The sequence below is a fragment of the Oryx dammah genome, unplaced genomic scaffold (assembly GCF_014754425.2).
Source record: "Oryx dammah isolate SB20612 unplaced genomic scaffold, SCBI_Odam_1.1 HiC_scaffold_2, whole genome shotgun sequence".
NCBI lineage: Eukaryota > Metazoa > Chordata > Mammalia > Artiodactyla > Bovidae > Oryx > Oryx dammah.
Window position 1 is genome coordinate 194,450,455 of NW_024070186.1, and position 17,772 is coordinate 194,468,226.

At 44.9% G+C, this 17,772-nt stretch overlaps 1 protein-coding gene and 1 non-coding gene across 2 annotated transcripts in view; both read left to right on the plus strand.

Annotated features, from left to right (window-relative positions):
* BAIAP2L1 (BAR/IMD domain containing adaptor protein 2 like 1) overlaps positions 1–17,772 on the plus strand; it is a 77,353-nt gene that overhangs the window by 39,777 nt on the left and 19,804 nt on the right. The gene's annotated exons all lie outside the window — the stretch shown is intronic.
* TRNAP-GGG lies at positions 6,660–6,732 on the plus strand. The gene has a single exon. It is a non-coding gene; the product is annotated as a tRNA-Pro (tRNA).

Genomic DNA, 17,772 nt, shown 5'->3' on the forward strand with positions numbered 1-17,772 from the left:
GGTTGGAAAAGGGAAAACAGAAATGGTCGGGGGAAAATATTTTGGCAAAATATTCAAAAGAAACTTTGAATCCGTTTTTTCATCTTTAAACCATAGAAAAATAAAGCTTGTTCTCATTTATTTCTCAAGGAATAAAAGGAAACTCTGCTTTGGGGAGCTGACAGATTTCCTGTGAGGTGTAAGAACCTCAAGGTTACATCTATTTAGACTATGTTACTTTGTTCCAGTTCAGCCAGCTATTACATTATTTTGAAGCATCTATTAAATTGTTTAGGCCAATTTCCTAAATTGAGCGCAAAACAGATTTTATCTCTTCAGCATCAGGGAACCTAGACAATCATAGGTTTGCTTTTGTTATTGATACGCAGTTTAAAAAAATGTTTATTATACTTTTGTCTTGTTGACACTCAAAATCCAACCTGATGGTCTTGGGTCTTAAAAATAAGAGCGGTGGGGGGGGGGGGGCCCGGGGGGGGGGGAAAACCTAAAATATTTTTGAAGAAATGTTGTTTATTCAGAGAAGTATCTCAAACAGATTCCTAAAATTTAGGTAAAATAGAATTAATACCAGAGGCAATGAGAAAGCTAAGTTGAGCCAAAGCAGTTGTTGTTGATCAAAACCATTTATCTTTTAGTTGCATGTAAGGCTCACTTTAAAGAGATTAAACTCTTTCCCACAAAAATAGGAAAGAGTTAATAAGGAATTTATTTTATTTGCTTTGTGCCTCCCAAATGCATATGAACTCCTTTGCTCACTTTGATAATTCTCTAAAGCAGGTGCTATTATTGTTTTCATTTTACAGATGAGGATACTGGTATTCAAAGAGAGTTAGATAACTTGCCGAAGTCCCTCATCTGGTTAATGGCAGGTTAATTGGAGCCCAGGAAGTCTGCCAGCAGTGCAGCCTATTACGCTGATGTAATTTTCTATGTTTCGAAAAGAGGAGCTTTTTCTGATGTGATTAATTTTATGGTGTCAGATCATCCTGTCCATTATAGTTCAAATAAAAGGTTGTATAAAATAGTAAAGCATCATACAATCTGAAACTGATTCTTCATGCAGGAAGTCTGTATTTTGTGTTTTCATCAGATATAATCAAGGCTTTGTATTTCATATTAGAAACACTTATTACCTGACCATTTATTCCAACTTTGTAAATGACTTACCATTTCAATTTTCAAGTGGCAATTGCACCTCTTTTGAAGCAAAAAAGTTCTAACTGTGAAGAAAGATGGGCTTACAATTTGTGAATGTATAATTTATAAATCTATATAAACACATACCACGGAAATCCATGTATCATCTAGGCATACTGGTATGCTCAGTTGCTTCAGTCATGTCCAGCTCTTTGTGACCCCATGGACTGCAGCCCACCGGGCTTCTCTTTTCGTGGGATTTTTCCAGGCAAGAATACTGGAATGGGATGCCATGCCCTCCTCCAGGGGATCTTCCCGATTGAACCTGCGTCTTTTGTACTGCAGGTGGGGTCTTTACGCTGAGCCACCTGGGAAGCCCCCAGGCGTATTGATATAAGTATCTATAAATTCCTAAAGCTGTGAGAAGGTGCTCTGTATTGTAAATTGTACCTCTCTACAGAGAGGTTATAAGAAAGGTATTTCTTCTCCCAGCTTTGAAGTAACCCTATGTGCAGTGATGTATTATAATTAGCAAAAATACAGGTATGAAGCTTCCCTGGTGGCTCAGATGGTAAAGCGTCTGCCTGCAGTGCGGGAGACCCAGGTTCAGTCCCTGGGTCGGGAAGATCCCCTGGAGAAGGAAATGGCACCCCACTGCAGTACTCTTGCCTGGAGAATCCCATGGACCAGAGCCTGGTGGGCTGCACTCCATAGGGTCACAAGAGTCGGTCGGACACGACTGAGCGACTTCGCTTTCACTTTTCACAGGTATGAAAGGGCTTCCCCGGTGGCTCAGCAGGAAAGAATCCACCTGCCATGCAGGAGATGCGGGTTCAGTCCCTGAGTCAGGAAGATCCCCTGGAGAAGGAAATGCTGCCGGAGAGCAGCGGGTCGGGGGCGCCACCATCATCAGGTCTCCGCGAGGTGGGGCGGCCCCCGGGGCGCTGCCCCGTGACCGCCTTGTCCCTTTGACGAGAGCCGCCTGCGCCCGCTCCCAAACCCTCGGAGGCGGCTTACTCTATTCGGGGCGCTATGCTCGGCCTGAAAGTAGGAGGCAGAAACAAAAACACGAAGTGCTAACGCAGAAAGAGGAGGCGGAGGGACTTTACGCCAAGGAAGAGTGGCTTTGGTCAGAGGCGCCAGACACGCACAGGGTGTGGCCGCTGTGACCGGCTGAGGGGAGGACCACGGGGGTCAAGGGAGAGGGTCGCACCCGCGACCGGAGTGGCCGGAATCGCGGCGTGGGTGCGGCCTGCCCTGACGCTGCCGGACACCTGTTCTCAAGCACACTGGGGGCGCTGTGGGGGTCGTGGGCGGTTCCTTGTGAGCCCAGGAGGGGTTATGAATGTTTCTGGTCTTCGGCCATTTGGAAGTAAACGCACTTCCTCGGGTACTCTTTCCTGGTCTGAATGACTTAACAGATTATGAAAAGTAAGGAGGCCAGTGCAAATCAACTATCCCTCAATTTTAAAAAAAAAGGAAGAATGCCAAGGAGCACTTGAAAAGATGCTCAGCATCATTAGCCATTAGGGATGTGCACGTCGTAATCACAGTGAGGTACCACTCCACACCCAACAGCGGCTGTAATTAGAGAGGCCAGCATGTATTGGTAGAGAAACGAGAACCCTTGCGCTTTGGTGGGGGGCCGGGATGTGAAATGGATCAGCTGCATTGGAAAAGAGTTTATCAGTTCCTCAAAACAGGAACTTATGACCCAGCAACTCCACCCCTTAAAGGTCTACTCAAGACAAACGTATGCCCACACAGAACTTTCACATTATTCCCAGCAGGCACAAGGTGGAAACCACCCAAACGCCCAGTGGCTGATGAATAGATAAAATACTGTGTATCCACACTATGGAATGTCACTCACACATAAAAAAGAATGAAGTCTTGATGCTCGCTAAAACATGGATGGAGCTTGAAAACATCCCAAGTGACAGAAACCAGATTAAAAGACCACATATTTAAGATTCCACTCATTCAAAAATTCGAATCAGCAAGTCCTTAAGAGGAAAAGCAGATTGGTAGTTGCTGGGGGTTGAGGGAGGGGACAGTGGGGAGTGACCGCTTAATAGGTACAGGGTTTCCTTTTCAGGTGGTGAAACGTTTTTGAACTGGATAATTGATGGTTGTACGACATAGTGAATGTACTTAATGTCACCATTGGTAAATTTAGATTATGTGTATCCTATTGCCAAGAAACATGAGTATGCCACTTCTGTTAGGCCTTCAGTATATGGGGCGCCCTAACTAAGTCACACTAAAAACAATATAATAGACATCGTAATAATTTGAGAGGCTAGTTGGGCACATTTCCCAGCCCTCTGTGAAGGGTTTTAGTTGGCCCCACCCAATTCAGAGTGAATAACATGGTAAATGAATTTTGAGGTGCACACTTAAAATGAGTGAGTCATTGGGATGTAATGTACAGCAAGATGACTGTAGTCAACAATATCATCACGTGTATTTGAAAGTTGCCAAGAGAGTAAAGCTTCTCAGCACACAGAATTTTTGGTAGCACTGTGTGATAGCAGAGGGTAGCCAGACTCCTCGTGGTGCTCGTTCTGCAGTGGATGCAAACACTGCATCATCATGTTGTGCACCTGAAACTAATGCAATGTGACATGTCAGTCACACCTCAGTAGAAAAAACCTTTTATGAACTTTGTTGGCATAAATGGAAATACAAAATTCAGAAGTCTCACTGAATTCTCACAGCAGTCCTCTGAGGTGGGAGGTATCGTTCCCACTTTTTATAAACAAGAAAATGAGAACTCAGGTTAAATAATCTCACACAGCTAGTTAGTAGTGAAGCTGGGGTTTACATTCCAATTGATTGATTCCCTGGTGAATGAAGTGTTTCCTATAGACTTCAAGTCTCAGCTTTAAGGCCTCTCAGTTTCATGACATCTTTAAAAACCCTGTTGGTAATTTTGAATTTGGAATTTTGTACTCCTTAAAGCAGATCCGACAAAAGTTGGACTTCTACACAGAAAATGAATTACAAAAGTAGTCTTTAAAACTTGGAAGCCTGGGTGTGCCACAGAAGATGTACACATATTGTTCCTGAAATCCAGTGGAAGGAAGTCCCAGGAAGCCAGCACTTGGTATTTTCTATATATTTGGCTGCCCCGGGTCTTAGTTGCAGCATGTAAACTCTTAGTTGTGGCCTGTGGGATCTAGTTCCCTGACCAGGGATGGAACCCTGGCCACCTGCACTGGGAGCTCAGAGTCCTGGCCACTGGACCACCAGGCAAGTCCCCGGAAGCCAGCATTTTGCTCAGTGTAGAAAATGGCCTTGGCACAAGTCCTTCTGTAAAAACCTGCTAAGGAGCTGTGAACAGCTGTGCTTATAGTAATGTCTCAGAGGATTCTGAGGCTGGGTATCCTGATGGTAGTCCAGTGGTGTCTGCTCCAAGGAAAGTCCAGAGGGGGAGGGAACAGCAGCTACCACAGGTGTGCCACCTTTGCCCCCACAGCAAGGCAAGGATGAGAGAAGTAGGCTCCAGGATGAGCTTAGAAATGTTTATTGATGGACTGAATGAGTATATCAGATAAGGGTGTTGGGCTCCTCCCTTCTGACTCTATGAATCAGATTTCTTTAGGCTTTCTTGAAACCATGACTATCGTTTACAAGCTTAGTAAACTTGATCCCCACCTTCAGGATATCTACTGCTTAGTATGGGAGGTTATGAAAATACACACACACGTAGCTTTAACACAGGACCAAGGGCCAAGAGTGAAAGGTACAAAGCTACAGGATTCCATGGGAGGGGTGATCTTATCTGCGGGTGGAGGAGGTGCTGAGTCAGGGGGTGCTGTAATTCCATGGTCAGCCTAGAGACGGAAGGGGGTGTGTGTATTCTACTGGAGGGAGCAGAGGGATGGGATGAGTTCAGCTTGCCTGGATTCAGGGCTCGTGGAGAGGATCATGGGAGGTTTGGGATATATAGGTTAGAATTATTATTTTGAGTGATAGGCTACAGGTTCTGTGTTTCTGTGTCTCATTTCAAATTGAAACAAGGGCATTATTAGGACTGAAAGGTTTCTGCATGATGAAAAGCTGACTGATGTTTTAGGAGCATAAGTTCAAAGATTAAAAATTATGAGATGACTAAAGAGGCAAACTAAATGACATGCTCTTTACAACTGAAAACTGGACTCTTGATGTCCAGAATAGGTCTGTTTCTGTAACTGTTGAGTGTAGTGAAGATGACACACATATATATATGGCTCAGGTATTTATAACTCAGAGCCATGGTTGATAGCAGCTTCCATTTTTATAACAATAGAAATTTGTGACATACTAAGTAAGGTTTCTTTTTTCTCTTCATATGTATATGATTGAATGTTTTAATATTATCTCTTATTCTCTACTTGATCTCGCCCAACTTTCCATTTCATATTAATATTTTAAAACAACTTATGAGTCCTCTAGGAAGTTTAGAAACCATTTGATAATGACTATGAAAATATACTTCAAGTTTTTAAAAAATTAATACTTTTACTGAAAAACTTAAGAGACAGTTTTGATCTTTATCATTTTAAAATAGCTGTTTTAACATAACTAAAGTCTGGTTATATAAACTATCTTGGGCACTGCTGTTTCTTTTTAATCGAAATATAGTTGATTTACAATGTTGTATTTGTGGTGTACGGCAGTGATTCAGTTTATACATTATATATATATTCTTTTTCAGATTCTTTTCCATTATAGTTTATTACAAGATATTGAACATAGTTCCCTACACTATACAGTAGGACCTTATTTATTTTATGTACAATAGCTTGTATCTGCTAATCCCAGACTCCTAATTTATCCCTCTCCCTGCTCTCCCCTTTGGTAACCATAAGTTTGTTTTCTGTGGCTGTAGTCTGTTTCTGTTTTGTAAATAAATTCATCGGTATCGTTTTTTTTTTTTTTTTTTTTTCAGATTTCATATATAAGCAGTACCATATGATGTTTGTCTTTGACTTACTCCACTTAGTATGTTGAGCTCCAGGTCCATCCACGTTGCTACAAATGGCATTGTTTCATGATTTTTAATGGCTGAGTAATATGCCATTGTGTATACGTGTATACATGACATCTTTATCCATTCATCTGTCGATGGACACTGAGGTTGCTTCCATGTCTTGGCTATTGTGAATAGTGCTGCTGTGAATACTGAGGGGCACTGCTGTTTTAATTGAGCCTTCCATGTGTATTTCTTTGAATTCATAAGTAATCCGTGTAATCATCATTTTGATGGCTGCCTCCATCTCACTCCCTTCAGTTTTCCTCTGTTGGTACCGAGGTAGAGCCCCCGTGCTGGGGAGGAGGGTGAGCACGGTAGTATTGGGATGAGGACAGGGTTTGTTTCTTCTTTGCTCTCATGAAAAATTGTCCTTTAACCACAGCAACAAAAAAAGCCCTTCTATGGTTTTCTGAAAAGTACATAAAACCCAGTATTCAGTAATCAAGGGATTGCAGTAGTTTTTCTTTCCTCATTTAAATATCAGTATGTTCAATTCTGGACTTCCCTGGTGGCTCAGAGGTTAAAGCGTCTGCCTGGGATGCAGGAGACCCAGGTTCGATCCCTGTGTCGGGAAGATCCCTTGGAGAAGGAAATGGCAACCCACTCCAGTACTCTTGCCAGGAGAATCCCATGGAGGGAGGAGCCTGGTGGGCTACAGTCCATGGGGTCGCAAAGAGTCAGACACGACTGAGCGACTTCACTTTCACTTTCATGTTCAATTCAGTGAGCGTTCAATTGATAGGCATTGTTCTGGTCAGTTAGGGATAAATGAACAGGTAAAGCTCCCTGCTCTCGGGAACTTGCGTTCTAGTGGGTGGTAAACAGGTCTGATTTGCCAGGGGGTAATAAGGTGAGGGGCCGATGAGTGATGGAAAAGAGGGATGGTATGTAGCCAATTTGGGTAGGGGGTCAAGGAGGTACCGGCAAGAGGGAGAGCGGCAGGCAGATGTCCAGGGAGAGTAGTCCCTTGGAGGCTGGAAGTGCAGCGTTCCCAAAGCCTTGTGAGCTTGGGTCCCAGTTTGGAAGCCAGTCGGTAGAGGTGCAGTTAGGGCTGGAGAGAGAGGGGCTGAGGGCTGGAGAGGGGCTTACAGGGGTGGGACACATCCCGTGGGGCCTCATGGGTCACGGTAAGAATTGTTGTCTTTTAACCTGAGGTCGGGCTGGGGAGCTTCTGGAGATTTTGAACCCCAGAATGGAAAGGTTTGACTTAGGCTTTAAAAGGCTCTCTCTGGCTTCTGCCCAAAGAAGAGACTGTAGAAGGGTGGGAACAGGGAGATGGGCTGGGAGGCTGTGGCGCCGGTGCAGGAATGCCGGGCGGGGCCGGGCATTGGCCGCCAGGTGTGGGGGCCAGGGTTGTAGGAGGTCAGGGTGGCTTTCAGAGGTCTCAGGCTTGGATGCCTGCTAGACCCAGTGGCAGTGTGAGTCCAGAGCTCCCTGTACGAACGTGTAGTTCTCCCTGTGGACAAGACGGGCCCGTTCGCTCCCCCAGGGCCACTGAGACAGTGTGCCCCGTGGCTTCCCGCGGCTGGAAGGAAGCCAGCAGTTGTGAGCATCACAGCGCGCCAGGTGCTTCACTTCTGTGTCCTCGTCTGAGTCTCGCCGGCTTCTGTCAGGGGCTGTTTGTTTACACCTCTACCTCACAGACGGTCCGGGGAGGCAGGGAGCAGCCCTCCCCACCCCGGAAAGCCTCACAGCCCCAGGAACTTGCCGGTGGGGACCCTTCCCAGAGCGTCCTTCTCCAGGGTGAGCTGGGCTGCAGGCGTGGAGTCCCTGCCATTTGCAGTGGGTCATCATCTTTTGATGGCTCCTTTCCTAAAGCACTTTTTGTTTCAAAAAGTTCAGGTGCTAGAAGCAGGCTGGCCACTGACCGCTCTGTCTGACTGGCCACTCGGGCCCGTGTGTGTGTGTGTGTTTGGGCCACGACAGGTGTGGGAGGCCGGTTGTCACCTGTTGCCTTGGGGAGGCAGTCCTGCCACTTTAGCTTTACTTCCTACACAGCTGACACTTTGAGCTGAAATGGCTTCAAGCCACCAGGCCAGCCCTCCCCAGTGCGTCCATGCCTCTCTGATGCCAGCCACACACTGCCCCCACCCACCCAGGCAGCTGTTCCAATAAAAAAAAAGGCCTAATAATTAAAGCGTCCCAGCAGATGCTGGGAGACTTGCCTTTCCCTGTATTTCACACGTGCTGGGCATCATTCTGTCCTCGGGGCCCAGTAGGAAAATCCAGGTCCTTTCTCATGCTTGAGTGAAGATGCAAGGGGGTCAAGAGCGCAGGCTCGGGGTCAGACATGAGTCCAGATTCCAGCCCCACCGCCTTTAGGACTTGTGTCATTTGGGGGAAAGTCCTTCAAGGCCTCTGTCTGAGCTCCCGCCTCCACTCAGTGGGTAACAGAGCTGCTTCCTCTGAGGTGGTGAGGACTAAGCGAGGCCATTTCTGTGAGGCAGCCTGCACGTGCTGACCCTGTGAGTGTCAGAGATGTCCTCTCCCCTCTGAGCTGGAAAAAGGTAAAGAATGCTGAACTGTGAGAGCACCAAGTTCCTTGTTCTTACTCTGTGTTCCCGTTGTCCCTGTGGAGTAAGAGAGAGAATGAAACGGATCCTGGGTTTTGTGGAGTCTCCCTTAAGTTCACATCATAATAGAACTAACCAACATGCCCCGGGGGGTGTGGTTTTAGATTCACGGCTTTCCCCCGGGGGCACAAGCTTTGTTTTATTTCATGTTTTTAAACTTGCCTAATTAGAGCTCGTTGCTTTAAACCGAAACAACTGTAGTCTTTTGAAAAAATTCACTCAAAATTTTTAAGATGGTTTTTATCTATTAATACTGAATCGAAACTGTTCCTCAGTGACTTTTCTGTGTGTTGTCCTCATCGTTGTGTTTTGGGGTCCTGTTTTAACTTAAATAATTTAAAATTTTCAGGTGTAGCATTTTTAACGTTTAAATGAAAATGCCTACAGTTCATTAGTGACTATAAAAATAACCTGTTGTCACCTTCATTCATTATTACTAATGAGCTTGCTTTCATTTTTATTGGCTTCAAAATGGTTCTTTTAGCCTTAATCTACTAAGCGATGGAAAAGGAAAATGAATAATTAATGTTAATGTACCTCACGTGATATAACTAATCTTTTAATGCTGTATTTTGCATTCACATGTAAGAAGACAACTGCTTGCAATCTGTATATGGATGCAGAACTGATCAATTATCTGATATATTATATATACACTTGGATAAATTAACATTGTTCCTTTAACTAAAATAAGAGTAGTGCACTAACATCCAACTTTTACTATCTTCATTACAAACACTGTACTTTGTTTAGCTTGATAGCACTTACTTACAGCAGGTAGGCTAAATTCTTTTAATTGCTAATCAACAATGAAGTAGAAAATGAACATTCAGTTTGCTTCCTGAACCAATCTAATGACAGAATTATCACCTAAACCCCAAATCTCCACCCTACTTAAAATAATACTTAGTTAAAATCTTCTGAATGGACATTTTTACTAAGTATTACCTTAGGTATTGTAAGACTAGATCTCTGATATTGTAGGACTGTATTTGCTCTGCACCTACCTGAAAAGACTTGATTCTAAAATACCCAGAAGGGTTTCTAATGATAATTCCCACTGAGAGTTAAGTCCTGTTGTTAGAATAATTTGTTGTTGTTCAGTCACTAAGTCGAGTCTGACTTTGCGACCCTGTGGGCTGCAGTACACCAGGCTCCTCTATCTTCCACCATCTCCCAAGTTTGTTCCAATTCATGTCCATTGAGTCAGTGATGCTGTCTAACCAGCTCATCCTCCATTGTCCCCTTCTCCTTTTGCCTTCAGTCTTTCCCAGCATTAGGGTCTTTTCCAATCAGTCGGCTCTTCACATCAGATGGCCAAAGTATTGGAGCTTCAGCATCAGTCCTTCCAATGAATATTCAGAGTTGGTTTCCTTTAGGTTTGACTGGTTTGATCTCCTTGCTATCTGAGGGATTCTGAAGAATCTTATCCAGCACCACAATTCAAAAGCATCAGTTCTTCGGCGCTCAGCCTGCTATGTGTTAGGATAATAGTAGTATTTTATCTTTAAAAGCATTCTTATATAAGCATGTCATCCTATGGGGTTTATTAGTTTCCATTTATTCTTTCTTCAGACCTTATTCAGAAAAATGTCTCTTAAAAAAGAAAAAATGTTTTAATGTTTCTTTTTCTAGCACCTCCTTAATCCGCTTCTCTTTTACTGCCACACTTCCCAAACAAGTACTTTATACCAGCTTCTCCCTCCATTTCTCAATCTTTACCAGAAGTCAGGAAGCCGGAAGGTGTCAAATACTAAGTGTCTAGTATGTGTCTTGCTCTTGATATGTCTCCCTTGTTAGCATACTTAATCCTCAGAACTCGGGTTGCCAGGTGTCCAGCACCGAACCCACGGAGTCTGGGATTGTAGCTTCTTGCTTGGCAAACTGAAAATTTTATAAACAAAAATGTCTCGTTTTCTTTTTTTTTTAATTATCTTGTTTGTGGCTCAGGAGCCTCTGAGACAGGACCTCAGTGTTACTAAATCTTGGTGATAAGAAACCAAAGATGCCAGGAATTTGCTCCCGGAGGCCCTGTGGGTAGAAACAGCTCCAGGCGGCAGCCGGCTCTACTGAGGCTGCAGATGAATGCCCATCGCCCAGAGGTTAGGGCCTAGGCATGTGGATTCCACCAAAGTCATTTTTCCTGTAGGCATTTCTGTAACCAGTATGCGTATAGCAATAGACTCAAACACTACAGATGCCACCTTCTGAGGGGTCCAGCTTTCACTGGTTTTCTTCTCTTGCCGTCTCTGAACTTCCATGCTTTACTGCAGTCAGCCTTCCATTCATTGATTCAGTGTATTCATTAACGACCAGACCCTTAAGGCCTGTGTGTTCCTGGGGGGCACCTGGGTTGGGGGAGCGGCACACAGGTAAGAGAATCGAGAGATCACTTCTCTTCCATGTGTAACTGCCGGAAGCTTCAGGCACTGCGTGTGTGCTCCTCCCAGTGAGGCGCTGGTTCCTAATCACTGCAGGGCCCACGCGACTGCCGCGGATTTATTTTTACTTAATAGACTTTATTTTTTAGAGTGCTTTTAGGTTTACAGAGAACTGCCGAGACTGCAGAGTCGCCACCCTGCTCTGTCCCCTGCTCACTGTTCCCTCTATTTGTAAATCTTGCACAGGCGTGGTGCTGCTGCTGCTGCTAAGTCACTTCAGTTGTGTCCGACTCTGTGCGACCCCATAGACGGCAGCCCACCAGGCTCCCCCGTCCCTGGGATTCTCCAGGCAAGAACACTGGAGTGGGTTGCCATTTCCTTCTCCAATGCATGAAAGTGAAAAGTGAAAGGGAAGTCTCTCAGTCGCGTCAGACTCTTCGAGACGCCATGGACTGCGGCCCACCAGGCTCCTCCGTCCATGGGGTTTTCCAGGCAAGAGTGCTGGAGTGGGTGCCATTTCCTTCTCCAGTGCATGAAAGTGAAAAGTGAAAGTGAAGTCGCTCAGTCGTGTCTGACTCTTTGCGACGCCATGGGCTGCAGCCCACCAGGCTCCCCCGTCCATGGGGTTTTCCAGGTGAGAGCGCTGGAGTGGGCGCCATCGCCTTCTCCGACCGGCGTGGTGCATGTGTCACGAATGGCGGGCCAAGCCTGGCACGTGATTAACTAGAGACCATCGTTTACACTGGGGCTCTATGAGCTTGACAAACACATAAAGTGCACCCCTACTGACCTGTGGCAGTCACTGACCCTTTTTTTTTTCCATCAATGTTTCTATAGTTGTGCCTTTTCCAGAATGTCATTTAGTTGGAATTGCATATTAGGCAGCCTTTTCAGACTGGCTTCTTTCAATAAGCAACATATATTTAAAATTCCTCCATCTTTTTGTGGTTTAACAGCTGGTTTCTTTTTAATCCCTGAAGAATATTCAGTTGTACACACGTGCCACAGTTTGTTTATCCACTGAGTTGGGTTGTTTCCAGGTTTTGGCAGTATGAATAAAGCTGCTTTAGGTATTCATATACAGGTTTTTCCACAGACGTAATATTTCTAGGCATTTGAGTAGACACCTAGGAGTACAATATAGAATAAGACTAGTTTTGGATAATTTGAATATAAGAATAGTTCGAATAAATTGAGTAAGACTGTTTACCTGGGTGAGAAACTGCCTAACTGTCTTGAAGCCGCAGGAAGGTTTTGCGTTTCTGCCCATCGTGAAGGAGCGTTCCTCTAGCTCCACAACGGCATTTGGTGTTGTCGGTGTTCTGGATTACAGCCATTCTGATAGGTGTGTGCTGGTATCTTGTTTTAATTTGTAAGTTCCCATATGACACGGAGAGCATCTTGTCATATGCTTATTTGCCATCTGTATAACTTACATTTTAATTGAGCTGTTTTTGTTATGTTTGAGCTTTAAGTGGTCTTTATATTATTTGGGATACAAGTCCTTTATCAGATATGTGTGTTGAGGATATTTCCTCCCAGTCTGTGAACTTGTCTTTTCATTCTACTAACAGTATTTTTTGCCGACCAGAGTTTGTGATTTTAATGAAGTCCAGCTTGCCAGTATTTTTCTTTCACGGATCATGCTTTTGGCGTGATAGTTAAAAACTCAGTGCTAAACCAAAGTCATGTGAATTTTCTCTGGCTTTATCTTCTTAAAGTTGGCATTTTACATTTAGGTGTGTGCTCCATTTTGAGTTGCTTTTTATGAAAAATGTAAGGTCAGTCTCTAGATTTGTTTCTCTGCAAGTGGGTATCTAGTTGTTTAGCACCCTTTGCTGAAAGGACTGCCCTTTCTCCATTATTTTTGTCCCCCTCGTTGTCTTTGGGTTGCTTTCGAAAATGCTCCTAAATGGAGTGTCAGTTATAATGCACTGTTACTACCCTGGAGCCCTGTTGGTGGGTGACGTGGGCAAGTACTGGAAAGGAGGAGCAGCCTTTGTAATCCCATGTTTAAATCTCCATTTTGATTGTTTTGTGGTGTGTTACTGGTTTTTAGTGGGCCACAGTATGGGGGTCATGACCTTCCGAAGAGTTTCTCAGGCTTTTTTCCCTCTCCTTACTTGAGACAGGAAAGCGAGAGAGGCTGCAGGTAGCTAATTGTCCTTCCCCAGATCAGATAAGGCTTAGAAAAGTGTTTCCCTGGAGGGCTAGCCTTCCTTACTCAGAACAGAGCAAGAACAGGATAACTCTGGGCAAATTTCAAAACACTTTCCCCTCCCCACCACCAAAAGCCCCAGAGGAATTTTCTCCATTCCTTACAATACAAACCTGGTTGGGAGGGGGCGGGGAGCCTCCTAGAGGTGAAACTCCTGAGAAGTGAGCCCGTGTTTTTAACTCTCCTCACGGAGCCTCCAGTGATTCCTCATTTACCCCTTGCATTCCTGGCAGCCGTGGCTCCAGCATCAGTTTCTGCTCCCTGTAAACTGATTTTCCACATCGTTCTAATTCTCTGATGATTCTGAGAGTTGCTTTTCAGTGTGTTTAGCTTGTTTTTTGTTGTGAGTAAGGGAGTGACAGCTTCGAAGCTTTTTATGCATTGGAGCAGAAGCCAGAAGCACCCTTACAGCTGGTTCTAACCAACAGCAATCAGGTATGCCTGTCCTCATAATGGATGGATCCTGATGGAGTCCCTTTAACTACAGTATTGTGAAAGGCTGTGAGGTGGAGAAAAGTGGAGTGTATTCTGTTTGATGGTAGGAGATTGAAAATTTTCCTTTGGGGACCCTGGGAATGAAGGGGGCGGTCGATGAGAGAAGAGATGAGCTTAGAAGAGTTTGGTGTCTATTTCTCTCATTCTGTAATTCTCAAGAGTTCTTCCAAAGCATTTAAAAGATATATATATACATATATATATAATGTATAAGGCTTACCAGGTGGCGCCAGTGCTAAAGAATCTGCTGCTGATGCAGGAGACATAAGAGACACCAGTTCGATCCCTGGGTCAGGAAGATCCCCTGAAGGAGGAAATGGCAACCCACTCCAGTATTCTTGCCTGGAAAATTCATGGACAGAGGAGCCTGGTGGACCACAGTCCATGGGTCACCAAGAGTCAGACACAGCCAAGCATACACGCCGTATTTGTATAAGGAGCAAAAAATAATAAAACATGGTGACTAGTTACAAGTGGACAGCCTCGTACGTGGATTTTATTTCAGGAAGATGAGTGCTCACCCAGAAAATGGCTTGTTGAGTGGGGGGGGTTCTGTTGGCGTATGTCATGCATTATGGGGCTCACTTGCTCCTTCTGCCTGGGCATGCACACCTTACCAGCCAGCATTTCTCTTCAGTGCTCAGGACAGAATCACACCCACCCAAGCCTGTGAAGAGCGTGTTCTGGTTACCACCCGCTCACTCCTTTGGCGTCGTGCCTGTCTGCATTTTGTTCATTTGCACAATTTCCATACTGACGAGAGAGGAGCCCCTCCATCCACCTGCACCCAGGGACTTGGGTGGACAGTGCTGAGAGATGTTCTGAGATGCTGGCAGATTGGGTTGCCCGTTGCTGGTTACTTAATGATGGGCTCTGTGCTGCCTCGGTGTTGATAACCCTAAGTGCGTATCTGTTTGTTTGTTTTTTAACATCTCCCACCTGTGTATAGTTTGCTTTTACTTTCATTGTATTTTTTCTGCATCACATTAGCTATTTGGAAAACTCTCAGGAAAAGTATAGCCTTTTTACAGTAACTTTTTTTTTAATCACTTTTCCTTTAATTCATACGGTATAACTTTAGGCCCATCATGGGTTGGCTTCCACCTTGTCATTTTACTGTCTGATTCCACTTGAAGTCATGTGGAGGAAATAGCGTGTGACTCAGTCATTGCTCTGCACTCTCCAGAAATAACAGATGTTGTGTGTATCCATGATCAAATATAAACGAGAACTAACACTTATGCCTACATGTTCTGAGTCCCCGAAGTCTGCCAGTAGTTTCCCTCTGGCTCCTCTAAACTTACACCATGAACTGATGAATAATTATCTAGTTGAAAATATATTAATAGTGCCATGACTAATCCACGTTTCAGATGAAAACCTTGTGTTCATACAGATAATACTTTTCAAAATTAAGTCCATACTGCCTATTGGCTAAACATGTGTATCTTCATACAGTATTGTCCAAAATGTTAGATCTGTTCATGGTTCCTAGAATTAGAGTGATACCACCAATAGCCATTATTTGTATGAATTTTAGAGAAAAAATTGATGGAAGACATTGACTTTTTAGTTGTCTCAATGTCATGATTTTGAAAAACAGGTATATATTTCAATTCCTTTAATACTGCCATTTAAGAATATAATTTATTCAGACTGGGTCACATTACTTACTTTGAGTTTCTTCCCAAAATATTGACTCAAAACCTAAAAGGGACAAAAAGGAAATGATTGATCCTGTACATACGGCGCTGTAGTTCCTGGGACCAACACGTAGATTCCTGTTTGGGCGTTTACTTAGTTCTGCTCCACTGGATTCTAGGCTATGCTTTCTCAACTGCTCTTTCTTTTTTCAAAACAGTTTTTTTCTTCCAAAATGTAATTTATGAAAAAGTAGTTTACGGAGCTAAGAGTAAAACGTGTGTGATTCCACATCTCAGACATAAAGTAACACTAGCTTTATTAAGAGTAAACTTCTGTAGATTGAACATAAAGGCTGTTTTCATTTTCTGTTCCAAGATACTCTGGGCAGCTTGCATAATCACAGGAAAGATGTTTTTTAATCCTTTTTATGCCTGAGGACTCAGAAGTTGCTGCTCTGAGGTCGGCATTTAAATTCCACCAACAGTGAGGGACTTAGCAGGGGTAGGGTTAGGCGTTCCGTTCCTGCCCACAGAGTGAATGGTCTGTTTCACTGGGCCCTTCCATCAGGCTCTGCAGTGGGGAGGGGGCGCGGGCGGCCGGGGCTCTCAGGTCAGGCCGAGCACCCGCTTCAGCGGTGCTGGTGTTCTCACAAGTCCAGACTTATGGCAGCATGTATCTTGGAGGTCGATGTTATATAAGATTGTAGAAATTTAAAAATAAATAAATAAATAAAAGATTGTAGAAATAAAGTTCTTGACAACATGAAAAAAAAATTTTGAACACTTTCCTCCTAGCCTGAATCATTCTGACTGATTTAAGCAAAATTATTTTATGTAGATCTGATTTGCTCGGAATAGAGTGCTTGCTTTTCAAATAATTGGTTTTTGTTGTTGTTTATTATTCATCTCCAACCGGGAGTTATTTATGGGTTTAAAATAGACGTGAAGTTTATTAATATTTCACCTCATTATTTCAATACATGAAATGACATTAATGTAATTATATTCTTGGTCAGATAAAGGCTTCCTTTGTGAAGAGCTCTGGTTTGTGTATTTGTTTCATGTTGAGCTTTAGGAGAACTGAATCACAGGATAAATGGAGTCAGGATCACTGAAGATGTACATGGGTGCCTCGATACCCTGGTGGGGGCCCTCACTCTCATGATTATCCAGCGAGCAGTTCCTGGAATCACATGGTGCCTAGGGGCTTCCGTACCTCTAACTTATTAACCCGGTTATATCTTTCCAGGAGATTCTCTGTCCCCACCACCCACCATGGTCATTTTCAGCAACACCATTCATGGTGGGCTTCAGGCTGAGGAGTTGGTTTATCTGGGACACCATGGGAGGGAGTGACATTTTACATGTAGAATTGGAGAGCCCCCTGGCACCTGGGAGGAAGAAGATCCAGAAGAGAACGGGCTGGGAGTCATGAGAAACGAGAGCTAGAAAGAGGAGGGCAGCTCCTCTGAGGTCCAGCTGGCAGGTTGACACGTGTGGGGCAGGGCGTCTGGGGAGACTCCCCAACCTCTGCTGGAGCGGGTCATCTAGTGAACACAGACGTCCCATGTCATCCCCACGGGCTGCCTCTGCTGGGCAGGAAAGGGCTGGCACGTTCGTCACCCAAGGAAATAGGATGAATCAGGGCGTGGTTCCACCCCAAGCTGGCCCAAGCGATGGCACCAGGGAGTGAGTCTTTGTCCATGAGTGTGACACATGGGCGGGGCGTCAGTCCCTAGGACTGGCCGGCTGGCTGCCCGGAGCTGGGGTTAGAGAAGATGGTGAATGCACTGGTAGGCATGCTGAATATGAGGTGCCCGACAGGATGGCAGGTGGGCGTGTCCAGGACGGGCTGAATTTTGAGTCTGAAGATGAGGGAAGAGCCTGGGCTGGCCCTCCTGGAGTCAGGTGTTCTCAGGTGTCCCCAGAGCTGGGCATGGTAGAGTCCTTCGCACAGAGGTGCTCGCCGAAGCCTGAGTCCAGTCCGCAGCCTTTGCGTCTTTCCCCGCTGCTGCTGCAGTCACCCTCTTCATTCTGCCTCCTCAACAGCCGCTCAGTTTTGCCCAAAGAGCTCCTTTTCACCTGCCCACTGAACTGAAGGATGGTTCTCCCAGCACGTTGTGTGGTTGGTATGACTTGGTGGTGGTCCAGGTGACGCTGTTGTTCCCAGTTCTTGGATATCAGACCCATCTGGTTCCTGTAGAGACCTCCGTCGGCAGAGGGAGGCTCTTGTTCCCTTCTAGAAGCCGGGAGGCAGCACTCTGCCACACACTGCAAGAGATGTGCCTGGAGCGTCTAGCTGCTT